Source organism: Rattus norvegicus, chromosome 8 (assembly GCF_036323735.1).
Source record: "Rattus norvegicus strain BN/NHsdMcwi chromosome 8, GRCr8, whole genome shotgun sequence".
NCBI classification, from domain to species: Eukaryota; Metazoa; Chordata; class Mammalia; order Rodentia; family Muridae; genus Rattus; species Rattus norvegicus.
In genome coordinates, this window is record NC_086026.1 from 124,080,336 (window position 1) to 124,098,473 (window position 18,138).

Consider the following 18,138-nt stretch of genomic DNA (forward strand, 5'->3'; position numbering starts at 1 on the left):
GGTGAAAACGGGTGACCCGTGTACGTGTTTTCTTTCAATTCCACAGACCTACACTCGATACTCAAACACTGGCGGCGCAGGCGCCGACAGTAGACATGGGAAATAAATGTTTCTAAGGTTTGAATGTGGGAAGCATCCCCTTAAGGTACCTTTGCTGATCCCTGCCCCTCAAGAGAGTGATAGTGTGGAAGCAACGGTCATTATGTTTGAGCCTAAAACATGACCGGGGAAGATGAAGAAAGAAATATCACTTGTTTAAATGGTAGTAATTTTACGCACCAGCAGTTTATGAAATATAGGCAGAGTCACACGAACAATAAGGAAACATCCCTGGGCCCTTAGAAACATAAGTGACACATCCGGCGTCTGGAATATGAACTGCCTTGTGTTCCTCTTTGGATGCAGATAACAGTTAGCAGTGACGAGGGTATAGCAAACACAATGCAATTTCCCCTCTGGAAGGGTGCCTTGGAAGGTGGGAGGCTATCTCTGGTTCAGAAGGATGTCTTTCCAAGGATTAACTTAAAGAGCTTCCCAAGCCAGAGCAGCTCAGAGCAGAACGAAACCAAGACAAGACAAAACCCTCCAAGGGAATTAGTTCATTTGTTTCTCCTCTGAAAAAGGAAAACTCCGTGTTCCCCATTAGGCCTTAAATTTGCTGAGGAAATCATTTTGTTTGTAGAATGGGTGGATTTAATAGCCAGCCCATCACGAGTGGACTGTAATACCCATGGTGCCTCTCTCCTCCCATCTTCCCAGTGTGCTCTTCCAAATCTGTATGAGGTTGTTTTAGCCCCCTGTTTTTGGAGAGTCCATTTAAAGGTCAGAGAGGTTATTCATAAGCTATAGAACCTAGCCCCAGTGACTCCCTCCTTCTAGGTGGGCCCCGCCTCCTCAAACCATCCCAAACAGTGCCACTGGCTGGGGTCCAAGCATGCAGATCCATGAGCCTGTGTGGCACAGTTCTTATTTTAGACCACAGTAGATTGGATAGGAGCACAGTTCTGTCAGAGAAAATGTAAGGTCTGGATCTTGTAGGGAGGACACTGGAAAGGGGCGGCTTGGAACTTGGGGACCACATTACTTCCATCAGAAAAGGAAGAGACGAGAGAGGCATGTCAAGGTTTGTCAGGAGGGACACTGAGGCGGAGCATGCTTTTGAGTAAGAAATGTAGCAGGGGGTTTCTTAATACAGCGAACAGACAATGTACCGGGGGCTTTAAGGAGAGCTCAGACCTGCAAAGCAGAGCGAGCTCCATTCTACGCCTTTCAGAGAGCACAGAGAGGTCCCGCACCGTGTGGTTGATGAGTAAGCTACAGGGAGTGGCTGTGGACAAGTTGTCTCTGATCCGCGGACAGCAGAGGACACAAAGTTGTGTCTGGAGTGTTGTAACCGGATGTTTCTCCCGTAGGCCCTCCTTGCCAAGGAGACGTGAGGAGCACAGACTCAAGCAGACTCTGGGGCTTTAGTGGAGAGAACAGACATAGAAAGTGGGTGTCCTTTGTGAGCATGAATTAATCAACGTCCCTGTTCCCTCTGCACCTCCCCCTACCCCCCCACCCCCCGCCCCCAACCCCCCCAACCCCCGCTGCCTCCTACCCTTCCCTGCTCTGGCTCCGGGAAACCTCAGGAGATGAGCAAGCCTGTGGATGTTTGAGGAGTGGGGGAGAGAAACAATAAGGTCCAGGTGCTACAACGGATACCCCAGGGAAGGATGAGTGGCAGTGGGTGTGTGGTCCTTGCTGCGTCATGCGCCCTTATGCGGCACCATGCCATGCCATGTCGTGCCATCTCACGTCATGCTAGGCAAAGCCCACGTCTTCAACTTCTCAAAAATGTTTCAGAACTCGGGTTGTCTGGTTCAAGAAGGAACGTCCTGCTGCTGTTTTATTCTTCCTTCATGGCGCTCACTGCCCGGGTTACTTTGGGGTGGGTGGGGGATGGGGGTTAGAGGCCTTCCAGTACAAGGACGGAGATACATATTCATTTCTGCCGCTTCCTAGTCCTTATTTATCACATTTTAGCTGTGCTTCATGCATATTCCATATCTTGCTAATTTGAATCAATTCTATCCAAAATTCATTGTTAGATGTTTTTCTATTTATGCTACCCTTGTCAAGGGTAACTTTCCATCTCTGACATTTCCTGAGAGCGCTGCTGTCGTTCTGTGGGCACACCATCTGTTTGCTGTGTGTTGTCTGTCATTGTACCCTACCTGTTTGTTGCTGTCTGAAGTCGGCTGATTGCCTGAAGAGTTCCAGGGATATAAGCACATTACCTGCAGATAATCTTTGTTCCTCCTATCTGCTTTTAATTTGAAACTAATAATAAATCATCTAGGTAATTGCATTAATGAGGATCTCTGTAACAATGTCAAAGGGTACAGGGCCAGCGACATCGTGGACTTCTTTTTCCTGACAGGACTGTGAAGATGTGCTGTGATTCTCTGCCTGAGGAGTATGTCTACCCAGAACCATGCTATCTGGATTGACTGGGACCTGTTTATCTATTGGTACAAATTGTCCCTCTGTCCTCAGACTTCCCTTGCTTTACTACCAAAAGCCCCAGACAAACCTGGTGGACAGAGAATGGGAGTCATGCCTGATCACTTTCCGGTCTCCCTGGAGATGCTTACAAAGTCTCCATTTTATTGGTGTGGTCGATGACATGTGTACATTTAGTAATATCAGGTTGTCCTTCACGGTGCCCTGGGCTTCAGTTGGTCATGCTGTGTTGGTTCTCTTTAGTGTATGTATGTGTGTCCATATGTAGGTGTGTGCAGGTGGACCTGCATGAAGGTGGGGGTATCAAAGGTCAACTTGGGTGCCCTCCTCAGTTAACACTCTACCTCATTGTTTGAGAAATAGTCTTTCGCTGTATCGGAGTGGGAAGTATCCACTACGCTGGCCGGCTAGTCAGACCCAGGAATCCTCATGCCTGTCTAGCACTGAGATTGTAGAATGTGCTGGTGGCTCACTTTCTCCAGCAAGGCTCCGCCTCCTGAAGGTCCCATAACTTCCCACAGCAGTGCCACCATCTGGGGAGCAACTGTAAAGACATGAGCGTCTATGGGGGATACTTCACAGTCAAACCATAACAGAGACTCTCTTCTCTGATCCAAGGAGATAGGCACTTGTTTAAGCTAATGTGATTTTTTTTAGCCATAGCCCAGCGATCCGCATGTTACTGGTGTTAGAGCTTGCTACAAGTGAGAACTGTATTCTAGAGGCCCATGTGCTGAAGGCTTGGTCCCCAGCCTGTCTGCCGTGCTACAGGGAAGTGGTAGGACCTTTGGGATATGAGTTCTTGTTGAAGAAAGGCGGGTCACTGGGGTTGTCCTCTTGAAGGAAATATTGGGACTCCAGTCTCCCCTTCTCAGTCTGCTTTATGGCCACTGTGGGATGAGCAGCCCTCTTCTTGTCAGACACTCTAAGCATGATGTAATGCACAGCCACAAGCCTAAAGCCACAGGACTGAGTAACCATGGACTGAGACCTCAGAAATCATGAACCAAAACAGACCTTTTTAATCTCTCTAAGTTGACTTATCTCAGGCATTTTGTCACAGTGTCAAGAAGCTGACTTACATGTCCTTTACTTACTGAAATTAATTTCTTTCTTTCTTTCTTTTTGGCATTCCCTTGCCCTCTGAGGAACACTAATTCCTATGAATACAGGATTACTGGGATGGGCATAAACCACCTATGAGTGTGTGTTGAGCAGTATATGGACATTGTGTTAATATAACTAGATGTTTGGCTCTCCTTTTTCCTGGTTTGCTTATTTGAATTCTAAATGTTAAGAGGAAAAAGAATGGCTTCCTTACTAGTGCTCAGTGGTGATGACTTGGCTGTAAAGCTCCAAGGGGAGGGACAATGATGGCTCTGTCCTGCTGCCTCCCCTCTGGCTCTGTTAGCGGAGGGATGCTGGAAGGCATCCTCTGGACTTCCCCTTGCTTCACCCAAGATTCTGCTTACCCATTCCTCACTGCTCAGTACCACCACTCCTCCATCTGCTAGACCACAGGCTACTCAGCTGCATCCTTCTCTGGGGCTTCAAGATCTCCCTGGTGGTTTCACGTCCTAGGGAAGAACAAACAGCTATAGTCCCATACCTGGAATCCCAGCTCAGACATCAGATAGAAGGTGGGACCAAGTCACCTCCCTAGCACTTCAAAGTCATGCTCCCCCACATGGAACTCACGAGGCTAAGACCAGACACTACAACATTATAGCCAATCCAGGCTGAGGCACAGAAGTGATCCCAGGCTGAGACATAGAAGTGATTCCAGGCTGAGACATGGCGTCATCCCCTTATCTACCCTCCCACTAACTCTGAATTGTGGACTCCACTCTTTTCCTTCCTCCCACATCTCCAACCAACACAAACCAAATCTACCACTTCCCTGGATGCATAACAATTCATGCTCATCTTCCTGAAGTCTCTGCCTGCCTCCCATTCTACCTTCCTTCTTCCCCTTCTAGTGTCAGACCTGATTTTAGCCTACACCAAGGATGGGTACAAGGATGCTCTACCCGGATGAAACAAAATGGCCCCTGCTCATCCCCATCAACGCTGCTGACTTCCTGGAAAATAGAGGACAAACTCCAGGCAAACTATGATTCTGCCACTGGGGGCGACAAAAAGGTTTGAAGCAATGTTTCATTTGAGAAAAATAACACTAATACACAGAGAGATGCAAACTACTGTGCTGAGCGTTACATACCTCTCTCTCTCTGGTCCTCCCTAGCTGGGTATCCCGTATGACTCATGGGTGGGAATCTTCTGCACAGACAGGGCAGGTGCTCAGCACACCTGCAGGAGGGATGATGCTTGAACTCTTAGCAATTTACCAAGTGCTCCTGAGTTGAATGGAGAACCGAATCCTTGAGAAACCCACTTTCCTTCTGTAGGGAAGGCTGTATCAATAGTGAACCCAGAAGCTAGGAATGGGAACTTGAAGCTGGGTGGGGGATATGAATGAAGAATGGTGGGGAGGAGAGAGGGAGAGGAGGAGGAGATGGGGATGGGGAGTAGGGGAAGGGAACAGAAGTATAAATTAAAGGAAAGTAGAGAGTCAACGAAGAAGAGTAAAAGGGGAGTGGTTGGAGAGGGAGGGGAAGGAGATGGATACGAATTTGTAAATGTAACTTTTATTCGCCAGATGTAATTTCCATCTTGGAGCTTACTGCTGAATAAATTTACTCTTTCTACCTCTTTCTGAGCTCTGGCTGGCTGGCTGGCTCAACTTAGCCGTTCTGGCCCAAACTCCTCTCCAAGTTGACTGATTCAAACTGGTTTCTCTTGGCTTCTTACTAAATTGTTGTTCTGCTTGGAAAAACTGCCTCTGAATTCTATAAACTGAACTTCATTGACTTCACTGACTGCACACACTGAACAGAACCTAAGGGAAATGAATAAATATGCACAAATTCAACTGTACTCAACTGAACTGGATGGAACTGAACTGAACTGAACTCAACCCAACCGCACTCAACACCCTGCTCTGCTCTTAGGTAGCCCCTCTCTTTCCTATTTGCTCTCATGAGAGTTAGACACCTCCTATGGCTGGCTCATTCTGTCAAATCTTTCTCTGATTCATCCCTTTGTCTGCCTGACAATTCGATGTCATTGTTTGGGATTAAAGGCATGTCTAAGGAAATGTCAAGTGACTGTATTCCAGACAGAGGGATTAAAGGTGTGTCATGCCAGCTGGATCACAGAGACCCGGAAGGTCTTTGGATGTGACCCCTTGCGGGAGCAGCTATGTGGCTGGATTAAAATTTCTTTACCAAAATTAAGTTTGAAGAGGGGGACAGGGGAGGACGGGAGGGGAAGAGGAAGTGAGAGGAAGTAGAGAAGAGAATGAGTAAGAGGGAGGGGAAGGATGGGTGGGGAAGGAAGTGGGAGGGCATGGGAATGAGGGCAAGAGGAGGGGAGGTGAGGTGGAAGGATGAGGGGAGGGAGAGCCCCTGGGAGTACCTGGTTTTCTGAATCCAAGAACTGCAAGTAGTTATTATGTAGGCATCTCACACAGGAGCTTGAATCCCACACTTGGAGCTGTCAGGGCAGAGCAAGGCTAAGGCAAGCAGGATTCCAGAGGTCTGCTGCACCTCACTGCCTTGGACTCCACAATGATCCCTGACAGAGCATCCATGTTGAATTGGAGCACTCAGTCTTGGCGAATACTTGTTTTATAGGTTGGTGGACTCACCATCTACCTAAAGCTGTCTGTGGAGCCCTGGCACCCACTCTCCTACTTTCATGGACCAATAGCAGCCAGGGGAGCTTGGTTCTCCCTCAACATTCCTGTTGCACCTCTGGGTGATGGGCAATGGCTGGTGGAACTGGGGTTCGTGGTCAGAGAGCACCCCTCCCCTTCATGGAGTGGCTGTGTCCCCTTCCCAGAAAGATTCAGCTTTCTGCTCATAGTCCAGAGAGAGAAGAACCTGGCCTTTCTTCCCACCTTGCTATTTTCCTGGTGAGCTTGTTTAAAAGCTGTTGCTTTCCCAAACTTCTGGGACCTGTCAATCACTTGCCTCCCCCGAGTTTCAGAACGTGTGTGGAAGGTATTTTTTTTCTTAAACTTTCGGGCTCCTTGTCACTATGAACAGGTTCTAGAATCACCAAAGCACTTACTTGCTAGGACTCCTGGTTGAATGAGCACGTTGTCTACCGACTCAGAGAAAACACTCATGTGTTGTAGACAGAGGAGACAAGCAACGGAGAAACTGATAGCTGTGGTGAAGTTTGGGCTGCCTCTCACAGATCAGAACCTCACCCCACTCACAAGGATGCTGCTGATGCCCTGTCAGAATCTCCTTCAGCTTTCAAGGTTGGCAGCTCAGTGGCTTCCCGCTTGGAACCAGCAGATTGGGTTAGGCTAGTGGTGCCTGATTCTTGGGTCCAAAAGAACATCCCTGAGGCCTCAAGTTGGTGTTACTTTCATGACATGTGTTTTGGGACAGTTCCTGGGGTTTCCCTCAAGCAAGCTCTGAGGACCACAGTCCACAGCACCTCCTACCAAACCAGGAACATCCAGACATCCCTCTCCGGCCCTGTCTTCAGGGACCCTCACTCAATGCACCTGTTTAATGGTTAATGTTAATTTATAGCTTGAGAGCACTTGGAATCTCCATGACAGGGGCGTCTGGGCATGCCTGTGGTGAATTGCCTTGTTTACTTTGCCTGTCCACTGTGGGTGGCATCATCCTCCTGGCAATCATGTTAGACTGCAAATGGAGGAGGAAGTGGAGCAAGAAGTGCACAGCACTCTCTGTTTTCTGATTGATGCGGTGTGAGCTGCTTCAAGCTTGAGTTACCTTGAATTCCCCGCCATGATGGACTGTACTCTTGGGCTGTGAGGTGTAGAGTAAACCCTTTTCCCCTTAAGTTTCTTTAGTCACATCAACAGGAGAAGAAACTAAGACCCAAGTCATACCCTGTAACAATTGTAGTGCCAGGGGCATAGCTCAGAGGTACAACAGTTTTCACCTCTGCACTGCCCAAAATAAATAAGTAAATGATCAAGTAATTAAATAAATAAATATGGGTAGATTAAATAATCAATCAATCAATCAATCAGTAATAAACAACCCCACTAACAGTTGGCTTCTTTTCAGAGAGAATAACAGCAGCTTGAGGACAGAGGAGAAGGAGCCTTCTGAGCCAAAGCAGTAATGAGCAGAAAGGGTGACTCTTTGCTGCTGCTTTTCTTTAGATTCAGTGTGTCGGCCATTTTGAAGTTACTACAGTCTAAGGATGGCCATCTTGAAACTCCTGTAGCGAGTGGGCACTGTCAGCATAAATCTTTACTGTGTCTCACGTTGGAGATTTTCTATGGTTGTGTGTATTTATTGTGTGTGTTATATTTGAGCATGGAGAATTCCCAAAGGCCTGAAGGGTGCACATAGCTTCCAAACTCACCACACACACTCTCAGATTCCCTCAGAAATCAGGGAAAGTCTCTCTCTGCTGTGCACTTCACAAGACCATGGCCCTTTTGCGAGTCTCCTCCCAGATTTAGGGTTTAGAAAACGGTGCCACTTGTATAGGAAGGTGGTTTTTAGGTGCGCTGCTGTTCCCATGTGGGATGATGTAACAGGTGAGGCAGGTACAAGACAGAATGAGGCCTGTCATTGGACAAGAAGGAAGGATGGGCGGGAGAAAAGTTTGAGGGAAGGGGAGGAGACTGGGATGGAAAGGAGGGCAAAGGGAAGGTGGAGAAGCCGCGGCAGAGAGAGAACATGGAGGCTGATGTTAAGATTCCACGCTGTACCTTTACAGGTTGTTATGAATGTTCTTAAGGGATGGATGTGCAAGGTTTTGTATGTTTAGGTGGGCAATTATATCTTATCAATTGGATCAGAGGTTGTTGTGTTGTGTGTTCTTTCATGTGCAGATTTAAGTGTAAGGGAAAGTGGGGCGGCTGGTCTGGGCTGCCACAGAGTTGGGATGTGTGTTTCTGGCATGGAAACCTGCCTTGGGAACTAGATAGGAACTAGATTGCTGCCAGGCTCAGAGAGAGGCCTTCGCAGTGTGATATGGGATGTAGCAGAGCGGGTGAGACACTTTGTTAACTGAGATTAAGATATCTAACAGATATCTTGGGGCACTGCGGTGCCGGACCTAGAACAGGTTTTAGACTCTTTTATTTTTATAATTTTACAACAGCATCACTGAGTTTTCTTAGAGCTGGGGGTGGACCCCAGGCTCGTGTGCTAGGCAAGTGCTCTCCATGCCCCTCCTCTCCAGCCCCAGATTATAGGTGTTGTTGTTTACTTGTTTATATTTTTGAGATGAGGTTTCCTGTAGCCATTGCTGGCCTAGACCTCACTGTGAGTCTGGAATGACCTTGAGCTCCGGCTCTCCATCTCTGGGATTACAGGTGTGCACAGCCATGGCTGGCTTTGTGCAGCACTGAGAATGGTATCCAAGGCTTCCTCATGCGGGGCAAACATCTGTTGACCCTCTGCTTTCTCCTTCCTGAATGCTGGGGGGGGGGGGGGATGACAGGCATGTTCTACCGTGCCCCATGCCAGTTTCTAGTTTTGATTTCATTTTCTTTGACAACTTAGAAGGCTGAGTGAGTAATTTTCCTGTGGTTATTATAAATGTTGTCTTTCATGCTAACTGTCTGTACACGCCCTTTCTCATTACTTTTCAGGACCATTTTTCCCTTCAATTTGTCCATTTAATAAACTCTTGCGACACTCCGAGTATAGATTTAAGTGTTTTACATACATCATTAGTTTTGTCATCTTTACTATATAATTATAAATATAATAATGTATAATTAACATGTAAATTTTTTTTACTTATTTTATGTAGTTATTATCTGGTCATCGTGATCCATATTTCTCTATAATAGGAACCCAAAACCGTGCCTCTGCCCCAGACAGTGTGCTGGTTGCATTTCTGTTGCTGTGGGACAAAAAGCAATTTAGGAGAGAGAGGGTCATTCGGCTCACAGTTTCGTTGTCATTTAGGGTAAGTTAAAGCAGGAACTGAAAGCAGCTCACCACACCGCATCGACAGCCAGCAGCAAGCGAGGCGAGTGGATGTAGACTTACTCGCTCTTAGCTCAGTTTCTCCCCTCGTACACAGTTCACGACCCCTGCCTGGGGTCTAGTCTTCCCACAGCCATTGCTCAAAACAATTCTCCCAGCAGACATGTTCGCCGGTCAAGCCAATATAGTCAGTCCCTCACTGAGACTCTCTAGTGATTCTAGACAGTGGCATGCTGACCATGCCGACCACCACAGGATAGAAAACAATAGACGGTCCATACTCTGTGGCTCAGTGAGGAGAAGCTGAGCTTCCTTCCTCCACAGTGCTCCCTTACACAGCGAGCAGCCTGCACAGCTGCCAATATTCATAATGACCATTCGTGCTGGGTGCTATGTTAGCCATTCACCAATGAGGAAGACGAGGTTTAGGGAATTCTTCAGCTGGCTTGTCCAACCTCCCACACCTCTAAGCAACTGAGCCAGATTTGAGCACAAATGTGGTTGACTTCAAACCAGAACCAAACACAAGGCGGCCATCTTTCTATGTTGTGTCTAACAGTGCCTAATGCTACAACAGAACTCCCTCCCCCACCCCACTTTTGAGTTTTAATTTTTTTTTGAAGTATGGGTGATTTCAATGTTTCTACAGCAAGCTGAGAAATTGACCTTTTTTTTCATGTTTAAAAAATATTTTTGTTCTGCTTAGGAAGTATTGATTGTTTTCATGATGGATTTATCCATCCTTTCTCGGACTTACTACTACAAATTCAGTGCCCGTTCAGCTATAAATACCCAGTGTGATGTTTCAAAGTCAGGGCCCGACCCTGTTTCCACAGCTTTTTGAAGAGTGAGTGTTCCCGTGGGCAGGTGGTCTCACGTGTTCCTTGGAAGTCCTGCATCGTGGGTAACCTTGCAGGGTGACTGGAATTGAAGTGTCATGCATACAGCTAAGGAATTGGTTAAAAGCCAGACAGTCTCCCTTGATGTCTCTACATTCAGAGTATCACCAGACTTGAAAATAAGAAAAATAGGATCTGTGAGACAAAGGGGTTGGGGTCTGATGTGTCCCTGAAGACCTCTCCATCTGTGTGCCTGTCTTAGGGGTTCTTTCTGCTGCTGTGATGAACACCGTGACCAAAAGCAGCTTAGGGAGGAACAGGTTTATTTCTACCTACAGTGTACAGTCCATCATCCAGGGAAGTCCGTTCAGGAACTCAAAGCAGGAACAAAAGCAGAATCCACAGAGGAGCTCTGCTCACTGGCTTGCTCCTCATGGTCTACTCAGCCTTCTTTCTTATATATCCAGGACCACAAGCCCAGGGGGTACCTCTCACAGTGAGCCGAACCTTCTGAGGCCAATAATCAATTGAGAAAACTCATCACAAGCTTGCTATAGGCTAATCTGGCGAGGGTGTTCTCTCAATTGAGGTTTTATCTTCCAAAAGGACTCTAGGTCATGCCAAATTGACGTAAAATTTACCAGTGCAACACCCATCACCTGTCTACCAAGATTTTGGAAGCAAACCATCTTTTCCAAGCACACAGCTGACTTGTTCTCTAGGATTTCCTGGAGATGTTGATGGCTTTGAAAAGACCTTTACTGAATAATTGAAATCTAAAACCAAATACTCAGAAAACATAAAACATGAAACCATACAACGCCGGCTTTTTATCTTACCCACCCTGCTGTGCTGAGCTGAGCCAGGTCTGTAGAGCTCTGTGTGTAGCAGGGCAGGGACTTTCTGGCACTCACCCAGAATCCAGGACTCAACTCTGGCCTGGCTTCTCCAGGGACCACCTCTTCTTTCCCTTCTATGAGCATGGCTTTCATGCCCAGCCATGTGGCCTTCATGACCAGCCGTGTGCCCTTGCCATCCAATGCTGTATAGCAAACGTTCTACAACATCGTAAGAACTGCCAAGTAGACATCTTATAGTTCTAGCATTCAAAGTGGGAGATAAGCAACCACAACGCTTCTTTCAGGCCTTTCCTCCATTGCTACCTAACTGTCTTGTTATCTACTCCTGAGCTCTACAAGTTCTCCCCATAGGCCTGCTCTTCTGGGTAATTTCATAGGTGAAGGGGTTTCTCTTCAATTCTGGGCTCTGCCCAGTTGATTTTCTCCGAGTTCAGCAGTCCTCATTGGTAGTCCTCTCTGATGTCCTACTGTCTAACTTCAGTTCTCTGGCTTTTCTTGACCCTCCAACCCAGCCCATCGACGTAGTGAATATAATTATGTGACCTCAGCTCATGCTACAAAGAACTGAAGAGCCACCCAGCTGAGCCCTGCCTAAGTGCCTCACGCACAAGTCCAGGGATAGAACGAACGGTTGCTCTTTATGTTTTAGAACATTTTGTTGTATAGCATCGGATAACAAGAACATTCAGGCTGGGCATAAAGGCCACTCTGAGAATGTCAATTGATTCATTCCAAGGCCTTCAGTGGGGACCTACAGCCATGCACAGGAACTGTGATGTCTGCCTTTAACGGTCAGTTTGACACAACCTAGGATCACCCATGTCAATAGACTTATTGAGGCATTGTCTACACATCAGGTTGGCAAGGACCAGCCTAAAGGTGACTAATGGAATAACAGGTCCATGAAAGTGCTATTTACCTGAGAAGAGATCTCTTAAAGAACATGTTGGAGAGGAATGTTCACATGTCTGTCATAAGTAAGTTTAAGATGGTTTATACAGTCGAATGTTGATGTCTAGAGCTGGAAGATATGCAGACTCAGATGACAGGACTGGAGTCCCTAGCACAGGGACACTGCTGGGATACACAGATACAAGTTAGGCCACCTAGGATTAATTTCAGAAGGGTGAGAGTCCAGGAACTCTGCCTGGGAAATCTCAACTTTTTCTGAGTTGAAAGAGAGGTAGAGGAGCCAGGACAGGCTTCCTGGAGGGAAGGCTCAGAAAGATAAGGGGAAAGCCCAAGTGTATTATGTTTGGGAACCCAAGCGAAGAAAAACATTCTAAGGAAGGACTGATGTCATACAGTATTGTGTTCCAGAGAGTTCTAGTAAGATGGAGACCGAAAATGAGAGAACAGATTTCATGGATGCTGTGGACCATCTTAGCAAGAAGAGCTTCAGTTGACGTCAAGGTGGACTGGACGTATGGGGCAGTGGGTGGAATTTATACGGAATCAGACGTAGACCTGGAGTTACCATGTGAAGGTAAATGTCTCCCACAGGCTTGCATCTTTGAACATCCGAACTAGAAATGGTAGCACTATTTGGGGAGGTTGTGGAACCTTTGGGAGAGAGACCACCTGGAGGAAGCAAGTGTCTGGGGCTCATACCAGAGGTTTGTAGCCTCCTGCTACTTCCTGTTCTGTGTCTGCTTCCTGATTGTTGAAATCTGGGCTAGCAGCCTCAACCACTCTCAGCCTGATCCGATTTCACCTTTGCTGCTCCCAGAGCCTTCTCCAGCTTTTGGGATGAAGCACATGGGGGCCGCCATTGTTGAATGTCTTGCCCCTACTTTAGGTCGTCACACACACAGAGTTGTTTGGGTGTTTTTTGTTTGCTTGTTGCTTCATTTTTGTAATTTTGGCATGCCCCAAATGACTCATTCCATTCCTTTTAACAGGGTACCACACGCAGAATGAAAACCCTGTCATCTCCAGCTTCGGTTCTATCCATCGGTCTCTCTTACCTTGGTCTGAAAGTGAAGATAAGTCACTGTCCTAAACTTGCAGTTACCTTAGATTCCAGGAAGAACGGGGCTTCTTAGAACGGATCCCTGCCCATATAAGGACAAGTCTACATGGTGTAACAATGGAGCCTGAAACCTGGAGTAAAAGTAATCGTCTTGCAGGGGAGGGAGGAACCACATTGATCCCTTCAAGAGGTGACAGTGAGAAGGACCACCTTGCAGACCCAGAACTGAGACAACGATTGACCAGACCACACATTGACTGGGACTGTTTTTTTTTTTTTTTTCCGGAGCTGGGGACCGAACCCAGGGCCTTGCGCTTCCTAGGCAAGCGCTCTACCACTGAGCTAAATCCCCAGCCCCCTGGGACTGTTTAATATGGGCCTCTGGCTCAACTCTCTCATTACTTAAACCTCATGTCAGTCCCCTGAGGATGGACTTCATTTGTTGTTCTTCCACACATGGCTACATTGAATACATTTCCTCTCCTCCTCCCCTTCTTTCTCTTCCTCTTCCTCCACCTCTTCTGTCTTCTCTGCCTCCTCTTTTGCCTTTACTCATCGTCCATTGCCACACTGGGGATGGGTAACAAAGCCCAGTTCTTTTGAACTGTCATAGCCTAGGCTTTTGCTCCGTAATCTCTGGGAACACCAGCTGGGGCTAAGTGTAGCTCTCCCCCAGTACGGATGGCTGTGAAATGGTGATGCTATTCTGATCTTACATTTCTACTTCACGTAACACACAGCGAAGACCTTTTCTTTCCCCAACCACTGAAGAAAAGTAGGCTCCACTCTAACTGGACAAACTTACATAACCAACTGGAACCAATCATTGGGAACAGAGAAATGCCACTGTGGGTTGGCTTACACTTGTGAGGGCTCGTCCTTAGAGTCAGAGGTGGCCTTCGTCCCACCCACACGGAGCCATGTTAGTTCTTGGGAGCAGTAGAACAAGAGTTAAGGGAATGGCTCACAGATGGTTCTTTCCCATGCTCCCCCACCAACCCAGGAACCTTTGTATATGCCTTAGAACAATCACTGCAATATCCCTCTGTAGTCTCTTATGTGGATACAATACAATCCTCTTTGAGGATTAGAGATGTTTGGTCCATCCCTGAAAGTATACCCGTGCATAATGTCATGCCTGACATTCAGCAGAAATTCTCTCACATGTTTATAAGGCTGAATTAAAATAGAGGGAAAGAGAATCTGGATGACCAAAGAGTTCGGATCCCCCTCTCACAAAACTAACCCGGCTCTATTTATAAGCAAAGACGGTGACTACCTCTCTGCCTGTCTTGTTTCTATCCTTCCTTTCTTTTTCTTCCTTTTCTCTAAATGAACAAGAATAGGCTTGCTTTCTCCTCCGCAGTCCTGCCCTCCCCTAATCTGTAGCTTGTGCGATGGTGTTTGTTTGTGCTCCCCACGTTCCAGGTTCCGGGATGCCTGCTCTGTCTGCCTCGGGATGATGAACTCCGCAAACATCTGTTTCCAGGAACGGACTGCATTTTAATCGCATCAGAACGGCAGAGGCGTCCTGCACTTTGATACCTTTGGGGTTTAGTGTGGGTGATTATTGGTTTATTTATAATTCATGTCCTACTCACTTCTGATTAAAAAAAAAAAATCATGGTGAAGCTGTGGTAAACAGAGGGAGTGTGTCCTTGAGAGGCAACACCCTGGTCTCGGGTTGTAATTCTGATTGGAGTGCGCTTACCCTGGGACCTCATGCAATGTCTTACTGTTTGTGAGCCTGGGTTTGCCCCATCCTTTTGAAGGAAAACTGGGAGTGTCGAAGCTGGAGGTGGTGAGTTTGGAGTCCTTCATGGTGTAGTGCCGAGCTTCCCTTTCGCTCCTCATCAACAGGTGTCGAGCATGGCTGAGGCAGGAGCCTTGCTGGCTATGCATGTTACAAGATCATAGTAAGCTTCGGAAAGGCAGGGGGAAAGCTCACTCATGCAAAGTAGCTTCGTAAGCTATTCGGCACCGGTGGGGTTTCCCCAGTGATTGGCAGGGCTTCTCAGGATCCCATCTCAATGCTGACATTAATGGTGTGTGAGCCAGTCGTGCCTGGAACCCCTTGACTGTAGTCTGACTTTATTATTCCCCCCAACCCCCTATGAGCCTTTGTTTTTAATAACGATGACACACCCCAGATAGATAAAGACATTTTAATGGCACTCTCCAACATAGCTGTGTTCTGACACCTGCATTGGCCTTGATTGCCCTGGGCACTCAGACCTTCCCCCCCCCACCCCCCCCCGGAACTCACGCAGAAAGAAAGCTGACTTTGGCTTGAAGGCGAAACTGTAGCTATAATTTCCTTCAATTGCAGTCTAGTCTCATCTGATTTGTGCTCAAGGGTGCTTCAGATGGATTGATTTCAACTGTTGGGATATCTCGGTACAGCTGGGAGCCCGAGACAGAATTCCCTTTATGATTCTGTTAGATATCAGATATGTTTGGTACCTAAAGTGGGCAAGGCGTTTATCTGTGAATGGGAGGAGAGGGGGACAGAGGAGCGAACTGGCACCAACAGTTTTCCAGTAGGCAGCCCTCAGGACAGTCTCTCTCACATATATGTAATTTTCAGGTTGTTGCTGACTGCAAACCAGCAATCAACCTTATGACAGGAGCCGAACTGACAGGAGCATGTGCATGTAAGAAATCCCTGTAATTAAGCATCTTAATTAGTCAGCAGCCAGTCCGTCTTCCTTCTATTTTTACTCAAACACAGACAGCCTCACAAACGTTGTTCCCACAAATTTCTACATGCTCTTCGACAGAGAGAGACAGAGAAGAAGTTCAAAAAGTTTGTTTTTATCTGCGATGGAATCTAAGAGGACCTCCCACACTGCTCCCCGCACCTTGTCTCTCTGGCAAGTGGCACAATCCCCACATCAAATCCCGACAGTCCCTTAGTGCCAGGTTGCTGGCGTCACCCCAATGGGAATGTGTGTGAGCGCTAAGCTGCTCAGTGCTGGCATCCAGCGAGGCTTCCTCCCGGATTCTTCTTAGTTTATAACAGAGAAAACAGACGCCCAAATGCACTTGTATTTATGAGTCTTCTCTCACCTGTCAGCCTCATTTTCCTGTTCATGGGAAGTTTTATAAATTCATCCTGAACACTAAGTTCTTAAATGTGGTTTTTATCCCTTGAATCCACAGTACAAGATTTACAAAAGAGGAAGAAGGGAAAGAATTACGGCGCATAATGGAAAATGATTGATGAAAACGCAGAGCCGTGCAGGATATATATTTTAAAAAAGGATTTCCAAGGAGGAATCCGTCACGGCAGGGCTGTAAAGGGTACGCTCCATCACAGAGGTTCTGGACTGTAAAATCAAGATGCCTATATTTTGCCTCTGAAAAATATTCTATTCAGGGTATAAAAACCACAAGCAGATTTTTTTTTTCTAAATCATGCTAGCTTATGAGAAAACAAACAATAAAAAAAAAAAGGTGCTTCAAACTCATTGCCTTTAGCAATGGGATGTAAAGAGAAGCAGGCAGGAAAAAAATCCAAGTATTTTCCCAAATCCTGTGTTGCTATCATCTAGGTTCTTGAAAATGAGTGAAGAAAGGGGGAGGTGCTATGTGTTAGCTGGCATAGACTGGGTTTCTGGCATAGACTAGATTTCTGATTATACTAGATTTCTGGTATAGGTTGGGTTTGTGGCAGAAGGCCCCACATCTTTTTTTTTTTTTTTTTTGGTTCTTTTTTTCCGGAGCTGGGGACCGAACCCAGGGCCTTGCGCTTCCTAGGTAAGCGCTCTACCACTGAGCTAAATCCCCAGCCCCAAGGCCCCACATCTTAATGGCACACAAGGACTAAGATTTATTTTTTTCTTGTGTGTGTGTGTGTGTGTGTGTGTGTGTGTGTGTGTGTGTGTGTGTACATGCACACATGTGTAAATGTGCACTCATGTGCAACTGCATTATACGGATGGAGGTCAGAAGACAACTTGGGACAGGTCAGTCCTCACCTTTTATTTTGTCCGAGATAAGATACTCTTCGTTGTTTCTTTCTCCGGCATAGACCAGGCACGCCCAGTAGACCAGCGGTTGCCCAGTCTCTGCCTTCTCTCTCTCTCTCTCTCTCTCTCTCTCTCTCTCTCTCTCTCTGTTGCGTACTGGATTATAGACGCTCACACTACGTGTCATCTGGCTTTTATGTGGGCTGTGAACATTTGAATTCTGGTCCTCAGGACTGTGTGGCAAGTGTTTTTACACTGAGCCACTTCCCTAGCCCAGTGACAGTTGGTCATGACATTGTACTGTGTCATCCTTGATTTAGGACTTGGCAAGTGCAGTAGCTTCTAACTGAAGCATCACTGGATGCTGAAGAAGAGGAGACAGGAAACATGGTGAGCCACATGTTGCATCTGTCAGCCTTTACCTGCTCACACGCGTGCACAGGCACAGACCCATGTGTGTTCATTTGTGAGTACATACATGTGTCTGTACAGTATGTAGGGAGGCCAGCAGTGTCATTCCTCATGCATCGTCCACTCTATTTTTTAAGACAGTCTCTTAACGGAACCCAGAGCTTGCCAACTAGGCTAGGCTGGCTGACCAGCGATTTGCCTGTCTCAGTTTTGCCAATTGCAAGCAAGCTGCTATGCTGGGCTTTTAAAATATGGGTTCTGGGGTTGATTTTAGGACCTCATGTTTGCAAGGCCAGCACTTTGACAACTGAACTATCTCCCCAGTCTCCCCGCTTCTCACGTTCTTTGGGAAATAGCCACAGGTCCTCCAGCCAGGCTTCCCGAACATGCCATCATTTTAATGGTCTATCAGTAACGGCAAGAATGACCTTTGAGAAGTTCATTCAGGGAATATCATTGCTTCGGGGCTCAGTTATAACTGCACCTTGGGATCTGGTCCTGTGTCTGTGCCAAGACCATGTTCCCTATGTCTGTAGGGATATACGGCAATGTTCGGCAGGGATTCCGGTGCTAACC

General features: G+C 47.0%; 1 long non-coding RNA gene across 7 annotated transcripts; it reads right to left on the reverse strand.

Moving 5' to 3' along the window:
• Window positions 1-266: 266 nt before the first annotated feature.
• On the reverse strand, window positions 267-12,533 carry LOC108351791 (uncharacterized). 7 transcript variants are annotated; one of them, XR_005488530.2, is made up of 7 exons: window positions 12,128-12,533; window positions 5,983-6,060; window positions 4,727-4,815; window positions 3,978-4,082; window positions 2,850-3,049; window positions 1,601-1,644; window positions 267-1,464 (listed from the first exon to the last, which is right to left on the reverse strand). It is a non-coding gene; the product is annotated as an uncharacterized LOC108351791 (long non-coding RNA). The 7 variants fall into 7 exon arrangements; XR_010054291.1 differs by having other exon boundaries at window positions 4,727-4,862; XR_005488527.2 differs by lacking the exon at window positions 1,601-1,644.
• Between the last annotated feature and the right edge of the window lie 5,605 nt (window positions 12,534-18,138).